Source organism: Euprymna scolopes, chromosome 21, assembly GCF_053919585.1.
Source record: "Euprymna scolopes isolate OS-2025 chromosome 21, ASM5391958v1, whole genome shotgun sequence".
In the NCBI taxonomy this organism is placed as follows: Eukaryota; Metazoa; Mollusca; class Cephalopoda; order Sepiida; family Sepiolidae; genus Euprymna; species Euprymna scolopes.
In genome coordinates, this window is record NC_136502.1 from 48,474,220 (window position 1) to 48,489,829 (window position 15,610).

Sequence of the window (15,610 nt, forward strand, 5' to 3'; positions counted from 1 at the left end):
TTTTTGTGTAGCGAACAAATTTGGTACAGTGAAAAAGTGAAAATACAATTAAGGGAATTTCGAAAACGATTCAATTTTTTTCGTAAAATTTCTTTAATTGAAAATAAAAGTCAAAGCAAATATTTTAACCATGAATTAAACATGTACCATGAAATTAATAACAATCAATTTCAGGAGTTATTTTATATATTAAAAAATATAAAGAAAAAGGGTGGACGTACACGAATGCTACCCCTGTAGCGAAATGCGCAGTGGCTCCGATGTTGTACGTTGTTCGACTGAGGGAGAAGTTATTATTTTTACAAGGAAAGAATTTTTGCATGCATGACCTAGTTCTTTTTATTATTTATTTTGGCTTGAAATTTGCGCATGATTTTTATGATTTTTTTTTTTTTTGATGGATATTTTTTTTTTGTCAGAGTTTATATAATTATTAACAGGAAAATTGGTGAAAGTCAAAATGGAATCCGCGCTATTTTTAATTATTTTCAAGTTTAATTACTTGTCATTATTTTCATTGCAAGTGATCGACTGAACTCTAATTTATAGTACCCTCTTGCCAAACTTTCACAAAAAAAAAAAAAAAAAAAAAACACCAGCTTGCTACAACCACTATATACAATTTACCTCACTCTCTACCTGTGCCTAAATCTAAACGCAGATTCCATGAAAAAAGCTTCTTTCCCAGAACTGCCCGCCTGTGGAACTGGAACACTGTTCTACTGGCTTGCTTCCCAGCTGAATACAACATGGTAGCCTTCAAATCCAATGTAAACAAGTTCTTGTTGAGTCGTCCCCATAAATAATTAAATTCTACCCAATTTACACCATTAACGATTACTAAACTACCACATTAAACCTTATTCTCGAGTGGCCTTTGGTCCTTGATAAGTGATGATTCCTACGTTAAAAACAAAAAAAAAATTATAATAAAACATACTAATATGTCGGAAATAAACAGAAAAAGTTAAATGACTCGACAGTTTCAAGTAGTAGGTCGCTTTAAAATATCTTTGCATCCACACCTTTGGCGAGTCATCTCTTTATAACAATAGTCACGGAGTTCCTATTTACAATGCCTCCCCCCACCCACCCACGGGACAGAGTAAGACACCAGGGTCTTTTTTTTATGTAGAGAAAAGGAACAAAAATAAAAATTGTCTCGATCGTGAAGGATTTCTCCTCCACTGACAGAGCAAGAAATTGAAGTGCAGCATCTGAAGAACAGATACTACACTTTGAGATATTAAATCTTTTATTCGGGCAAAAAATGAACATGAACAAAAAAACTTAGGCACAAGGCCTACTCAAAAGGGGAAGAAAACAATGGAGGTCGTTGGTCATTCTTGTCACTCTAGAACTAAACAAAAGTTTCTCTTAGCTAGAATCTTCTTTCACCATAATACTGTGGATGGTCACGATAATACGTTATTCGCCCCTTTCGTACTTAGCACCCAATTTTTAAAACACACTTTGATCTTGACCCGAAGGCCAAGAAATAGTCACGGAGTTTCAACCAAAAGGAAAATAATATTTCGTCCTTAAAACGAGGGGGGGGGGGGCAAGTAAAGCAATTAAAGTGGTCCAAACAAATTCATAAGTTAAAAAATTGTTTCGGGCATTCTTTTACAATAACCAAAAAAAAAAAAATAAATAAATAAAATAAAATAAAATAAATAAAAAAAAATGAATAAATAAAATAAAATAAATAAATACACAACAAATAAATGTTACCAAAGGCAAGCTAAGTTATTCTTATATCTACCTGGATAAGTCTTTTTGTGTGCTTTAACTTTTTGTAAAGCGTTTATTTACTTTGAAAGAAAAGTAGTGTCATGGTTTCAGCAGTTGGCAGTTTTAGTTATAGTCATTCGGATCCTCGATAATCGCGCAGAAATCGGCAATTAAATAAAATCCAGGTACAAACCCACCCAATTATAATGCCACTTATTTTGCGAAAATGCAATATTTTACCAATATTTTGTTTGATTTTCGATTTATTACTGAGGGCTGACAGTTCATTAACTCAGACGTAACACAACTTTTGTTTCAAAGTTAACAAACACTTTAAAATATGTTAAAGACGCACAAAAAAAACAAAAACTTTTCTGGGTAGGTAGAAGAGTAACTTATCCTGCCTTTGATAACATTCAATCGTTATATACTTATTTCCCCCCCCCCTCACGTTTAGTTGGCTATTGTGAAAAATTTTCGTTTTTTGTTGTTTTCTTTTTATAGAATAAAAATGTTAGATTAATTTTTCATTTATTGATACCGAACATTTTTATTAAGATTAGACAATTTTGACTTTTAGAGGATTTTTTTTTTTCAATAGGGGATTCATTTTTTTAGTTTTAAAACATATAGAGACACACACAGGTGTGTGTGTGTGTGTGTGTGTGTGTGTGTGTGTGTATAAAATGATAAATATAATTATGTACACACACATATACATACACAAAATTATATACACAAAATCGCATATATATATATATATATATATATATATACACACACACATACACAAAATTGTATTTACACACAATTATACACACACATACATACACAAAATTGTATACACACCTACACAAAACAAACAGTGTCGCGTACACAAAGTTTTTAAAAACTTACTTTTTTGGAGATGCTGGTGTTGATGAATTATTACTATTAATGGTCAGATTGTTGTTTTTCCTGCTTTGTTTATTTACGTTAAACAAATATATGGCTGAGGGGCTGGAGACATGGTCGAAGCCCCCGGACGCTGGTCTAGTTAAATATGCCAGCTTGATTCGGCGGTAGGTTTTTACACCGCCAGCTCAGCTACGACACACTCGGCGTTGTCGGTGAGTTAAAAAAGAGAGGAAAAATTAGTTTCATTTACTTATACATGACGCGGTGGCAAAAGCGATTGTTTGGTTGGTCGAGGAATGGTAGACGCGGGCGGAGGGTGAGTGGAAAAACCGTGGGTGACATTTCACGTTTGTTTTTCAAGTTTTAGAGCACCAGGTTTCATTTATTGATATAAAAAACAAACAAAAATAAAGGATAACTTTGTTCCGGTCGACATCAAAGTCTCTCTCTGCTTACCATATTTATATCCGTTTTTTGTTGTTCCTATTTACAATGCCTCCCCACGGGACAGTTAGACACCAGGGTCGTTTTTTAACGTGGAGAAAAGGGACATTGTTGTTTTTTATTTGTTTTTTGCACTTGACAAAATCGGGGAAACATTTTTTTTTTTTTTTTTTTTAACATTTATTCACTCGGAACAAGACATATCATTGAAACGACACGGGATACTCTGGATTAGAGGACAGATTTATAGATAGCATCCTAAGGAAGGGCTGGCCAACGAGATGCTCGTTTTTATTACATTTAAATTTCTGTATGTCAGTGCAGTCAGAAAGACAGGAAGAGGCAAGGGAATTCCTCAAGCTAAGAGTCCGAGGAAAGAAAGTATTCGAGTAAAAAGCCCTCCACAGTGAAGAAATGGGACTCGAGTGGGTCGGGTGTTTAGGTGGTTGCTTGTAGGCATCCTCAATAAAATAATTATTTGTCGAACACAAAAGCACAGAACAAATAACACTTTGGGTGTGTATACACATAGATTTGAAAAAGTTGTCAAAAAACAAATATATAACAATTGTTATCAAAAGGCAAGAGAAGTTACTTTTCTACCAAACTGGATAATTTTTTAGTGTTTTTATTTAATTTAACGTGTTTATTCAGCTTGAAAAACATCAATGTTTACCGATGTATTGGAAAATTAAAAATATCGCCGGGCTCTCTGTTGGACACAGTAAGTTTGGGAAAATTAGTTAAAATTAAAAAACTATACAAAATACCGTTAGAAACCTGCTCAATATATGTTACCGTGGCATAGGCTGACATATATTCGGTGGGGTTTTAACAGTATTTTAGTTTTTTTTTTTTTTTTTTACCTATTTTCCCAAACTTACCGTGTTCAACAGAGTCCAGCGCCATTTTTAATTTTCTAATACATTGGTAAACACTGTATGTTTTTGAACTGAATAAACATGTTACATTGAATAAAAACACTAAAAAAATTATCCAGTTAGGTAGAAAAGTTACTTATATTGCCTTTGATAACATTAATTTGTTATATATTTGTTTTTTGACAACTTTTTCGTATCTATGTGTACAGTAATACAAACCCAACACATTTTAAAACAAAACAATAAAAGGATTTATTTTGGCAGCAGAAAATTAAAAGTTGGATTGTGTTCGAGTTAGGAAAAAAGGAATATAAGTTTTTCTTGGGTTCTGTCGGTTAGAAAGCCGTTCTTCCTGTAGTCCCAGCTTTGCCAGCAGTTTATTTTCAGTGAAAACCGTCGATGCTGAAATGTTGAGTGGGCAGGGATGAGAGAGAGAAAGATGATGCTTGGCTTCGCTGCTGGTCGGGTTCTCTCTCTGTTGCCTGACCGTTTTCCAATAGAGGCTAAAGAAGTTCCTTACGGCACAGATGAATCAATGCACCCCACCAGCAGATTGCACAAGAGAAAATAGATCATGTGTGACTCGACTGTTATAGGTGTATTTATGTCGAGGGGGCACCAGAACACATTCCATAAAACAAGCAGAGAGATGCAACACTGTGGTGATGGGACAGAGGTTGAAGATTCATGGATAGTGTGAAACCTATTAGAGACTTTGATGGGGGGGGGGGGTGCAGAGATCGTCTAAAAGGGAAAGACTAGTTGAAGGTGTACAAGCTCATATGTGACAACAATACTCCATGCATATAGTAGCAGATGGTGGCCTTGTAGAGATATAAAAATACTGGCAGATGTGAGAAGTTTTCTAGCTTGGTAGAGGGAGCCCACTTTCCTTGCAGCAGCCATGGCATGGACTGGAGTATCTCCTACGTATTTGTTCCAATTCATATTACCTGTTAATGTTAGGCAAAGGAATCTGAATGTTATTTGTCATCGAAATTGGTGGTTGAAAAAGTTTCTAGTTGCTAAACGAAATGAGCTTTGGGTCTCCGTGAACTACTTTCGCTTTTTTCGTTCACATGCCCCTAAATTTAAAAAAGTTATTCTAGCAAATTGCATAACAATGTTAGAAACAAAAATATTGTAAAAACTGAATTTAATTTGAAAATACTATGAAAAAAAAAAAAAAAAAAAAAAAAAAAAAAAAAATAGCTTTTAAATTTAGTAATCAAATAAAATATGGGATTTTTACTTGATTAAATAATTCGACATAAGAAAAAGATTTTGGTTTTAATTTAATTATTTTTATTGTGAAATAATTTATATCAGTTTGAAATATGAAAACTTATTAATGACAGTTTTGGTAGACAAATAAAAATGTCCACTGATATTGGCCCACTGCTACTAATTCGGAATAGGGGCATGCAAGCTAGAAAAAGCAAAAGTAGTTTAGGGAGACGTCTCCTACTGGAGAACCGAACTTTGTCTTAGTAGTATTAAATAATACCATCCATTTATGTATCCATTCCATTAAAAGACCGCAGTTCATTTTCTAAGAATTCAGCCATTGCTTTAGTTATGGAATTTTTGGGGGTCATTACCAAAAATTTGTTTTATTGGGTAACAAATATAAAAAAAAATGGTAAAAGGAAGGTAACCTAATTAAAGGCAAAGGGAGCAAATAAAGGAACAAAAGAAAACTAGACCCCAGAAGTATATTACTTTAGTCCAAATTTATTAAAATTAAATAAAATGATCAGTTGCTTTTATGTCCCAAAGCAATCGTTTAAAAAATTAACCTTAAAGTAACAATTTAAAACAAAAACATGAAACATGAAAATAGATAAAAAGGAAGAATACAATTCTTTAAAAGTTTTATCAATTCGAGCAGCTAAAGTCAACACCCGAAACGATGATGACAATTTGAAGAAAAAACAGGTAATGGTGTCACTTTTCTTCTCAAAATAAAGGAACAGTTTTGCCGGATTTGAAAGTTGAAAAGTAGACGACATGCAAAATATTAGGTTGGTGCAAAAATAATGTCGTTTATATATATATATATATATATATATATATATATATATATATATATATATATATATATACTTGAACGTAAAAAAAAAAAAAAAAAAAAAAAAAAAAAACGTTATTTTTGCACCAACTTAATATAAAACTCATCTTTTAAAGTCTTTCTTTAAACGTCCATTTCTTAATCTTTCTCTGAGAGACTCAATCTTCAGGACCTTTTGGTCCAAACAATTCTTTTTTTTTTTTCTTTAAATTAAAACGTCCTTCTTCTGAAACGTCTTTAATTGTTCCTTTGAATTAAAAAGGAATGAAACAAAATTTGTCAAAATTGTTCAATGACTCATTGTTAATAAAAACTTGTATTAGGTTGATAAGAAAGTTCTTGCAGAATTGTTAATTTTGATTTCAAATGATGTATTTTCAAACAAGTTTTTGTTAAAATACTTTTACTTTATACATCGTTTTAAAAATCGTTCTTAAACAATTGTCTTCTTTTCAGAATGTTGAATCCAAGATGGCAAAAAAACAAATTCACATTATTTTCTTATTTCAATTCAAGCTAGGCCGAAAAGCTGCTGAAACAGCTTGTGATATCAACGAAGCATTTGTCCCAGGAACCACTATTGAACGCACAGCAAAATGGTGGTTTAAGAAATTTTGTGGCAGCAATAAATCTTGAAAATGATGAGCATAGTGGTCAGTCATCGGATGTTGACAACGATCAATTAAGAGCCTTAGTTGAAGCCAATCCATGTACAATTGATCAGAACAACGATAGCAACAGCAACATAGCTACAAGCCACCATACCATTTTTAATCTACACTTAATTTTTAAGCTTGCCACTGATTGGTGCAAGGATTTAACAATCAGGGGCCATCTCTCAAGCAAGTTGTACACAACCAGAGTTGATAAAAGGGAGTACCCATTAATTTCTCTCTCTCTTGCACCCACAACACCGAAGAGACAACAACACATCAGATTGCTGGGACCATCATAAAAACATCTTGAGACACAGGGGCCGTTTGGGACCTGGGTTCGATTTTAACAAGAACACTCTAGAATCCAATATGGCGACTGTCAACACACTAAATATTGTAACACAAACACTTACATAGACATGATCTGATTTCCACACCTGTATACATAAACATATTCTCATATCAACAATTGTCTTTATAAACAGGACAACCATCAGTTTTGAAAACACTTCGTGCCCTTTTTTTTTTTTTAAAGAATTATTGAAAACACTTAAAATTATTATTAAGAATTTTATTTTTAGAATTTTATAAATATATATTTCTTATAAAATTTTAAATAAAATAAAAAAATTTTTTTTAATTTTATTATTTAAAGTGCAAAAAAAAAAAAAATAAAATAATTATGTTAATATTATTTGTATAATTTTTATTTTTGTATAATTTTACTTTTCAATAATGTCTTTTTATATTTTATTTCAATAAATCGTTTCACAATAGAAATATTGAACAATAAAAGTGAACGAACTGATTTGCCTTGTCACTGCTTTCGGTAGCAGACACTAGAAGTTAGGAAGTACGTTAACTGACTATAACCTAACAGAAATAGGGTTTATCGGTAGACAATGGATCAGAATGTGTTCACTGGGATAGAAAAAAAATTTAGATAGGATTTGACGTTTCTGAATTTTGGAGATGAGGATTGGTAATTCGTATTATTTGGATTCTTCGGATTACTGTTCTCATCTTGAGTGTCATTTTCACAACGTTTCGGTCGATGTAACCTCCAACCTCCTTCAGGTGTATCTTGTCGAACTCTGGAATGTTTCTGTTGAACTCAGGAATTTCGACGGAATTTTGAGTGGAATCATGGCGCAATGGTTAGAGTACTTGAAAAAAAATCAATTGTAAAAAGTGATATTCTCCTAAAGGTTGAAGGTTCAATCCTCAGTGTGGGCGACAAAAAAATACAATTGCGAATTACTTAAGACCTCTATCCAGTCATGGCTGACGGAACAAGAGCATGCAACCCCCTCCCCCGTGAAGTAAAAAGGGTTCCATTTGAAATTCCATCCAAATTCCCAAGTTTGACAAAAATCGCACTCAAGATGAGAACAGAAGTCCGATGAATCCAAATAATATGAATTACATGGAATTGTTGGATTGTTGAAGTAATGACTAATGACAAAGGAGGCAAGATTTCCAAACCAAATTCTCCAAGATCTTTAGTCAGTAGTGCTATGTGAGAAGGAGCATTATCATGATGGAAGAGGAATCTTTTTGGTGATTGGAGGAGGTCATTCTCAGGCTAACACGAGTGAGAATATTGCAGAAAAATATGAATGCCGTTTTAAATAATCTGAAAGAAAAACTTATACATCAATCATGGTGATATGTTTAAGTAATAACAATATGTATAAAATAAATTACAATAATTTAAAATGCTCGTTCTATAAACCGGCAAAAATCTTTGCACCGACATGATATTCATGTATCTCTATATCTATAAAAATGAGAATGTGAGCATGAGGACACTTCTCAACCTGTCCATATTCAATGAATTATTGATCTACAGACTTGAAATTTGGTATATAGGGTATTCAGACACATGGAAAACTAAGTGGTTTTCATCTGGAAAAAAGGGCTACTAAGGGGGTCAAAGATGAAAAATTGGTACATTGAGGAGTCATCTGATTTGTATCTGTCAACTGTTTCACAAATGCACATGGGTGACTGGTTCACATGATAGATTCATTATGTTAAAAATAAGTAGGCTTGTAAACATTTTTTTAAAGATCATGCCAGGCTGGCCTAATGGTTATCATACCTGACTCACCGTCTTTAGGTTTTGATTTCTATCTCAACTTGAAAATTTTTTTATTTACAAGAAGTGAATTGTTTAGAAAAAACAATACTCGCATGAACAGGTCTCAGTTTCTGTATGCATAAAAATATATTTATGCCTATTTTAAGACAGCAGCTCACCTGGTGTTGCCCTATTATATATACAGGTATCCACAAAGTCTGACTACATTATGTAGCCAGACTTTGTGGGCACCGTTTAGATTATGTAGACAGGTTCGAATCTCCCAACCAGCTGTATTTATAACTCCCTGCATTGATAGATTCCTGAAAGGATGAAACATTAATGTCCATAGGTAGTAAAAAAATTATCATAATAATTATATATATATATATATATATATATACACACACACACACACTTCAGAATAAAGAGATATACTAATTGAAATGTATTCTTTGTCTTACATATGATAAAAAAATTTTATTGATTTGAAATTTTACCATTTCACGTCATAAATTTTAAATTATTGAATAACTAAAATTTGAGATTATATATATATATATATATATATATATATTAGTGTTGGGCGATTAATCGGAATTGGGAAGTGAAAAAATAGAAAATTCTGTGGGTATCGGAAAAATTTATTCTTTTAATTGGCTTTTTTTATTTGATTTTCTTTAAAGAAAAATATTCTACAGCTGATAATAATACTAAAATAGTGAATATCTGTTGATTTTAACCTATTAGTAAAACTAAAATCGATAGATCATCCCTCACAAGTGTATCCGTATGTTTTAAGAAAATATCTGCACATTTAACATGTTTTTACAGTAATTGTGAAAAATTACAACTTTATAATTAAACTAGCATGCATACCCAACGTTGCCAGGATCGACATGAAGTTTGATTTGGCCACACCTGCTATACTAAGAATATTGAGCAGTTTTTCATTATTATATGTCAACTCGATCGTTACCCCAACAAAAATTTAAAAAATAAAAGAACGAATGAAAACATGAAAATGTACCTCCCACCTGAAAAAAGAAGTATGTGACAAACTCTCCAGATATTTCAACAGAAGGGATACGAAGAGAACCTATTCTCCGGATGTTGAGCACCTCTTTATGACTATATTCCAGTTTAAGCGATTTCTTTTATGCTACCTCAGTCTAGAAAGATTTGTTTTAGGGTTTGTTGCAATGAAAACAAACTGTAAATAATTCAGTTTAAAAAATACCAGAGTAGAATTTGCGTTAACCGAATGTTTGTTATAAAAATGATGAGTTATGACTTATTGCGTTATGAAAAGTAAAAAAAAAAGTTAGTTACGATGTCAAAAAATTTGTGTTAACCGAAATACATATTTTTATGTAATAGAAATGAGGAGTTATGAAATTGTGTTATTAAAAGAAAAAAAATAGCAGTTATAATGAAAAGAAAACGTAAAAAATCTAGCAAAAAAACGCAAAGAAAAAAAAGCTGGTAAAAAATGTAAAGAAAAAAAAGCTGGTAAAAAATGTAAAGAAAAAAAAGCTGGTAAAAAATGTAAAGAAAAAAAAGCTGGTAAAAAATGTAAAGAAAAAAAAGCTGGTAAAAAATGTAAAGAAAAAAAAGCTGGTAAAAAATGTAAAGAAAAAAAGGCTGGTAAAAAATGTAAAGAAAAAAAAGCTGGTAAAAAATGTAAAGAAAAAAAGCTGGTAAAAAATGTAAAGAAAAAAAAGCTGGTAAAAAATGTAAAGAAAAAAAAGCTGGTAAAAAATGTAAAGAAAAAAAAGCTGGTAAAAAATGTAAAGAAAAAAAAGCTGGTAAAAAATGTAAAGAAAAAAAAGCTGGTAAAAAAAACCCGTAGAGAAAAAACTGGTAAAAAAACGTATGAAAAAAAAGCTGGTAAAAAATGTAAAGAAAAAACTGGTTAAAAAAAGCATAGAAAAAAAACTGGTAAAAAATGTATTAAAAAACTGGTAAAAAATGTATTAAAAAACTGGTAAAAAATGTATTAAAAAACTGGTAAAAAATGTATTAAAAAACTGGTAAAAAATGTATTAAAAAACTGGTAAAAAATGTATTAAAAAACTGGTAAAAAATGTATTAAAAAACTGGTAAAAAATGTATTAAAAAACTGGTAAAAAATGTATTAAAAAACTGGTAAAAAATGTATTAAAAAACTGGTAAAAAATGTATTAAAAAACTGGTAAAAAATGTATTAAAAAACTGGTAAAAAATGTATTAAAAAACTGGTAAAAAATGTATTTAAAAACTGGTAAAAAATGTATTTAAAAACTGGTAAAAAATGTATTTAAAAACTGGTAAAAAATGTATTTAAAAACTGGTAAAAAATGTATTTAAAAACTGGTAAAAAATGTATTTAAAAACTGGTAAAAAATGTATTTAAAAACTGGTAAAAAATGTATTTAAAAACTGGTAAAAAATGTATTTAAAAACTGGTAAAAAAATGTATTAAAAAACTGGTAAAAAAATGTATTAAAAAACTGGTAAAAAAAATGTATTAAAAAACTGGTAAAAAAATGTATTAAAAAACTGGTAAAAAAATGTATTAAAAAACTGGTAAAAAAATGTATTAAAAAACTGGTAAAAAAATGTATTTAAAAACTGGTAAAAAAATGTATTAAAAAACTGGTAAAAAAAAATGTATTAAAAAAACTGGTAAAAAAATGTATTTAAAAAACTGGTAAAAAAATGTATTAAAAAACTGGTAAAAAAATGTATTTAAAAACTGGTAAAAATGTATTTAAAAACTGGTAAAAATGTATTTAAAAACTGGTAAAAAATGTAAAGAAAAAAAAGCTGGTAAAAAATGTAAAGAAAAAAAAGCTGGTAAAAAATGTAAAGAAAAAAAAGCTGGTAAAAAATGTAAAGAAAAAAAAGCTGGTAAAAAATGTAAAGAAAAAAAAGCTGGTAAAAAATGTAAAGAAAAAAAAGCTGGTAAAAAATGTAAAGAAAAAAAAGCTGGTAAAAAATGTAAAGAAAAAAAGCTGGTAAAAAATGTAAAGAAAAAAAAGCTGGTAAAAAATGTAAAGAAAAAAAAGCTGGTAAAAAATGTAAAGAAAAAAAAGCTGGTAAAAAAAAACCCGTAGAGAAAAAACTGGTAAAAAAACGTATGAAAAAAAACTGGTAAAAACGTAAAGAAAAAACTGGTTAAAAAAAGCATACAAAAAAAACTGGTAAAAAATGTATTAAAAAACTGGTAAAAAATGTATTAAAAAACTGGTAAAAAATGTATTAAAAAACTGGTAAAAAATGTATTACAAAACTGGTAAAAAATGTATTACAAAACTGGTAAAAAATGTATTACAAAACTGGTAAAAAATGTATTACAAAACTGGTAAAAAAAATTTATTAAAAAACTGGTAAAAAAAATTTATTAAAAAACTGGTAAAAAAAATTATTAAAAAACTGGTAAAAAATGTATTAAAAAACTGGTAAAAAATGTATTAAAAAACTGGTAAAAATGTTTTAAAAAACTGGTAAAAAAATGTATTTAAAAACTGGTAAAAATGTATTTAAAAACTGGTAAAAATGTATTTAAAAACTGGTAAAAAATGTAAAGAAAAAAAAGCTGGTAAAAAATGTAAAGAAAAAAAAGCTGGTAAAAAATGTAAAGAAAAAAAAGCTGGTAAAAAATGTAAAGAAAAAAAAGCTGGTAAAAAATGTAAAGAAAAAAAAGCTGGTAAAAAATGTAAAGAAAAAAAAGCTGGTAAAAAATGTAAAGAAAAAAAAGCTGGTAAAAAATGTAAAGAAAAAAAGCTGGTAAAAAATGTAAAGAAAAAAAAGCTGGTAAAAAATGTAAAGAAAAAAAAGCTGGTAAAAAATGTAAAGAAAAAAAAGCTGGTAAAAAAAAACCCGTAGAGAAAAAACTGGTAAAAAAACGTATGAAAAAAAACTGGTAAAAACGTAAAGAAAAAACTGGTTAAAAAAAGCATACAAAAAAAACTGGTAAAAAATGTATTAAAAAACTGGTAAAAAATGTATTAAAAAACTGGTAAAAAATGTATTAAAAAACTGGTAAAAAATGTATTACAAAACTGGTAAAAAATGTATTACAAAACTGGTAAAAAATGTATTACAAAACTGGTAAAAAATGTATTACAAAACTGGTAAAAAATGTATTACAAAACTGGTAAAAAAAATTTATTAAAAAACTGGTAAAAAAAATTATTAAAAAACTGGTAAAAAATGTATTAAAAAACTGGTAAAAAATGTATTAAAAAACTGGTAAAAATGTTTTAAAAAACTGGTAAAAAATGTTTTAAAAAACTGGTAAAAAACGTATTAAAAAACTGGTAAAAAATGGATTAAAAAACTGGTAAAAAATGGATTAAAAAACTGGTAAAAAATGGATTAAAAAACTGGTAAAAAATGGATTAAAAAACTGGTAAAAAAATGGATTAAAAAACTGGTAAAAAAATGTATTAAAAAACTGGTAAAAAATGTATTAAAAATCTGGTAAAAAAAAATATATTAAAAAACTGGTAAAAAAAAATGTATTTAAAAAACTGGTAAAAAAATGTATTAAAAAACTGGTAAAAAAATGTATTAAAAAACTGGTAAAAAAATGTATTAAAAAACTGGTAAAAATTTATTTAAAAAACTGGTAAAAATGTATTTAAAAACTGGTAAAAATGTATTTAAAAACTGGTAAAAATGTATTTAAAAAACTGGTAAAAATGTATTTAAAAAACTGGTAAAAAATGTATTTAAAAAACTGGTAAAAATGTATTTAAAAAACTGGTAAAAATGTATTTAAAAAAAACTTGTAAAAATGTATTTAAAAAAACTGGTAAAAAATGTTAAAAAAAACTGGTAAAAAAATGTTTAAAAAAACTGGTAAAAAAATGTAAAAAAAAAACTGGTAAAAAATGTAAAGAAAAAATGTTAAAAAGACAAATGAAAGTTTTTTAGTTTTTGTCTATATAAATAAAATGAACTAATTTTTTCCCGTCGGATTTTTACCTTAATAGGATTAAAAATCAAGATATTTCATGCAAATATAATATGCACAAACGGCAGAACAATATCTGAGGTGTGTTATAGGCTTATTATTTCTCAAATTCCTCGATAATCTTAGATTTCTATACTTTTTCTGCTGAGAAGTCACGGCAAAAATCGGTTAAGATCAATAGAAGTGGTAAAATATTTTCTCTCTAATAAATTCCTCCTCCCCCTGCCACCACTTAACACCGTTTGGGGATCGTTTACAAGGAACAGTTGAGAAGAGAACACCGGTTTGGCTTCGTAGTTCTTTCATGTGAAGTTATTTAAAATCACTAAACTAAGCTGCAGTGCTCTGTGGCGTAGTGGTTAGCGTGCTGGAAAATTCACATTATATTTTCACGTTCGCGCCGACCTACCGTAGTCGTTTTTTTTTTTTTTTTTTTTTTTTTTTTTCCTAAACAACTGGAATGGACTTTTCTTGGTGGCCGAACTGTTAACGTTGCAGATGGTTTTTTTTTTTTTTTTTTCACACTTTATTTTCCTACTTTTACTCATGACTCCGGGTTTGATCCTTCCTACTTACCTACCATAACATTTTTTACCCCCCCCCCCCGTCCCGGAAACAAACACTCGGGCAACGCCGGGTACCCCCGCTAGTTTTGAATAAAGAATCTAGTTGAATTGGATTGTTTGTTTAAAATAAAAAATCCACTGAACCACAACGTTAATTGTGAAATCGCGGAAATTATTTTATTTAAACTAATTCAAAAAAATAATGCTTGAAAGTTTTTAGTTTTAATATCCTCTGGAAAAGAAAACAAAAACAAAAATAAAGTTCGCACCCAGGGGAAATAGCTCAAACCGGTTCATAAAAAAAATCGATGTCGGTAAAAAAATTAGATTAAATATGTTAATAATATAAATCAAATTTAAATAATAAACTTAAATAGAACACTTAAAACAATTCTCTCACTATAAGCAATAACTAACACACCGCTGCTTAATAAAATTGATTTTCCTTAATGTAATATACAAATGACGTCACTTCTTAATCGTATATTTTACAAGAATCATTATTTATAGAAATCAATGAAACATTAAAGTAATGGACCTTTTGTATATATTAATTAAATCGTGAACAAACAAACAGACAGGAATATGAATTTATATATATAGGTATGTAGAGATTTAGAAAGAATTGGAAATTGTATCGGAATCAGGAATTTAATACAGAATCGGTAAAAATACTGGAATCGTCCCATTCCTAATATATATATATATATATATATATATATATATATATACACACTAGCATGGGTACACGGCGTTGCCTGGGTTGACATGAAGTTCCGTTGGGAACACATTTGCTATACTAATCATTTTCATCATGGGCAACGGGGATACCCCCACAACAATTCCAAAAATAAAAGAACGGATAAAAACATGTAAATATAATCGCCCCCCAAAAAAGAAGTATGTGATATCCTCTCCGCCAGATATTTCGGCAGAAGGGATACAAAGAGAAGAAACTATTCCCCGGATATTGAGCACTGGACCCCCCCCCCCTCCTAAAAAAAAAAAAAAAAAAAATCATTACAACTTTTGTTTCAATAAAACTAGCAGTGAATGCCCGTGCAATCGCAAAAAAAAAAAAAAAAAAAAAAAAAAAAAAAAAAAAAAAAAAAAATGAAGATCTACCAAAACTTAATTCCAAAAACAATTAAATGAAATTTTTCATTGTAATGCCATCCTCCCCAATGTAATTTGTCATATTTTGGAGTTCGTTTTGTTTATGAAACTGTGAGGTGAAAGTACAGAGTGATCTCATTAAAATTAATTAAATTTATCGTTATTTTATGTTTTAAATGTAATTCCCGCCCTCTCTTTC

The 15,610-nt window shown here is 29.4% G+C and overlaps 1 protein-coding gene across 4 annotated transcripts in view; it reads right to left on the reverse strand.

Annotated features, from left to right (window-relative positions):
- LOC145242248 (ectonucleoside triphosphate diphosphohydrolase 7-like) overlaps positions 1–15,610 on the reverse strand; it is a 118,384-nt gene that overhangs the window by 84,952 nt on the left and 17,822 nt on the right. The window contains exon 1 of one of the 4 annotated variants that reach the window (XM_080105259.1): positions 2,632–2,861. The exons of 2 other annotated variants lie outside the window; for them this stretch is intronic. The gene's annotated coding sequence lies outside the window, so the exon portion shown is untranslated. Of the gene's footprint in view, positions 1–2,631; positions 2,862–15,610 lie in introns of those variants that run through there. One more of the 4 variants, XM_080105257.1, reaches the window with a different exon arrangement.